This window comes from Protopterus annectens, chromosome 7.part1 (genome assembly GCF_019279795.1).
Source record: "Protopterus annectens isolate FY-2018-M chromosome 7.part1, PAN1.0, whole genome shotgun sequence".
NCBI classification, from domain to species: Eukaryota; Metazoa; Chordata; order Ceratodontiformes; family Protopteridae; genus Protopterus; species Protopterus annectens.
Genome location: NC_056740.1, coordinates 223,170,774 through 223,173,273, shown reverse-complemented (window position 1 = coordinate 223,173,273; position 2,500 = coordinate 223,170,774). Strand labels below are relative to the sequence as shown.

Sequence of the window (2,500 nt, the reverse complement as noted above, 5' to 3'; positions counted from 1 at the left end):
AATTTTTTTTCTTTCCCTATGAAATTCGGAAACTTCCAGAACAAGGTTGAACAGCAGAGGTCGCAGGAAAAGAAAATTCTCAGGGGAGTTCCAAGGTATGAAACAAAGAATCAAGAACTGAATGAACTTGTATTCAATTTTTCCAACTTGAAACTTAGTATAACTGACTATTCATTGCTGAATAAAGGGCTCTCCTTTATTCCCTCTCAGCCGAGCAACCTTAGTGAATTGTTGGTTGATCTGAGGTTGTTCAGGCGTGCAATAGCTTTAAGATTAATGTTCCCTATTGACAACAGGGCTGTGTCAGGAACAGCTTGTATTTTTAAACGCAAAAGTTCATGTGTTCCTGTACTTCCTGCCAGTGTTTAATGTTTCATTTGTTTATGTGAAAATGATTTTTATGCATACTTCTTTGGGTCAGAACGGAAATGTATGTATTTTAATTTAAACAAAGAACAACAGTATTCTCTAAATACGCTATCTAAAAATGATGATTTAACAATAAGACCTGCTGACAAGGGGGGAGGGGTAGTGTTATTAAATACTGTTGATTATGATACAGCAATGCATGAAATGCTGAAGGATGATAGTACTTACAGTGAGATAGATCATAAACAGTTTTTGAGAATTTTTACCAGAGTGCATGATGAAATTTATGACTTATTAATGTGCAGACAAATAATGCAAGATCTTTATAATTATTTCTTAGTAGAAACACCTCTTATACCCTACATAAAAGGCTTACCTAAAGTACATAAAAATATCTTTCCCCCACCGATGAGGCCCATAGTAGTAGGCGATGGTTGTGTGACCGAAAGAATATCTATATACATTGAGAGCATTTTAGGGTCATTGGTAAGAAAGATACCTACCATACTTAGGGATAGTTATCAGTTAGTTAATGAACTAACCACCTTTACTGATGGAAATAGGAATCCATCTTTTCTTCTAGTGACTTTAGGTGTTAAAAATTTATTTACATCTATCCCAAATGAATACGGTGTTGAAGCAGTAAGGGAGTTGTTATGTTCAGCTGACAACATTGATACCAATAAAGAAGTACTTATCTGCACATTATTGGAGACTGTATTGAATAACAATATTTTCATGTACAAGGATAGATTATTTGCACAGAAATGGAGTGTCGCAATGGGCACCCCTTGTGCAAATTCTTATGCAAATCTAGTGGTTAATTATTGGGAAAGGAAATTTCTTTTTGGTAATGCATCTTATGCACAGATGATTTTTTACAGGAGATTTGTGGATGATGTGCTATTTTTCTGGAAGGGTAGTGTGGATGAGCTTAGAGCCTTTATCTGTTATCTAGAAACAACTACGAGTTTTCTAAGATTTACCCTGGATTTTTCATATAGTCAGGTTGATTTCTTAGATATTAGTATAGTTAAGGATTACAGTGGCAATATATCCACCTCTGTATTCAGGAAACCATGCTGGAAAAATGTATTATTGCATTATACCAGCACGCACCCTAGGTTTGTCTTTCCCAATATTGTCAAGGGACAATGTATTAGAATTACTAGAATTTGTAAGGATTCTCTAAACATGCAAACTGAATTAAATACTATACTTTACTCATAGACAGAAGTTATAACAGCACCATGGTGGAGAAAATTCACAATATGGTTTTAGATGGGTTGACATCCAGTAATGGTGGTATGAACTTTAATTACAGGAGAAGTTCACATCGTCAGGCTCAGGTTACCTTTTCAACCAGATATACTAATGATAATAATAGAATAGCTAACATCATAAAGAAAAATTGGCAGCTATTGATAATTGATCCTAAAGTTTTAAGTATAGTAGGACTTACTCCCAAATTTACTTATAGGAACAGTAAGAGTCTTAAAAGGATTTTGTGTAAGGAACATTCATATGCACAACAGGGTATCTCCCGGATAAATAAGTTAGGTACTTATAGTTGCAATAACTGTAAGATGTGTAAATTTATAGTGAAAGAACAGAATTTTAAACACCCAACCACTGAATATATTTTTACACCTAGGTTTTATGCCAGTTGTAGTAATGAGAACCTGATATACTTAGCAACATGTACACACTGTACTGCATTTTATGTGGGGATTACATCTAGAAAACTGAAAGATAGAATTTATAATCATATATATGATATAAATAGACAGGACTCACGAAATGCGTTGGCTAAACATGTGGTTGAGCATGCTGATCATAGTTTTAGGTTCAGGGTACTACAGCTGGTGAATAGAAATGTCAGAGGGGGCAGTAACGTGAATTATTTGGAATATGTTGAACTTTCATGGATTTTCAAATTAAGGGCCCATGTTGAACCGGGATTGAACCAACATATTAATATCAAGCCAATATTGGAGGCTCATAAATATTAGATATTGAATTGTAGTTTGGTTAGTTAACACATTTTTAACCATTCTTAATATATAATTATTATGGTAGGTGGAATGTCGTATATTTATTACTGATGTTTCGGATATGTATATATGAAACA

At 34.0% G+C, this 2,500-nt stretch overlaps 1 protein-coding gene across 2 annotated transcripts in view; it reads left to right on the top strand.

Moving 5' to 3' along the window:
- The window catches only part of ANKDD1A (ankyrin repeat and death domain containing 1A), a 1,318,298-nt gene that overhangs the window by 1,217,190 nt on the left and 98,608 nt on the right, over positions 1 to 2,500 (top strand). The gene's annotated exons all lie outside the window — the stretch shown is intronic.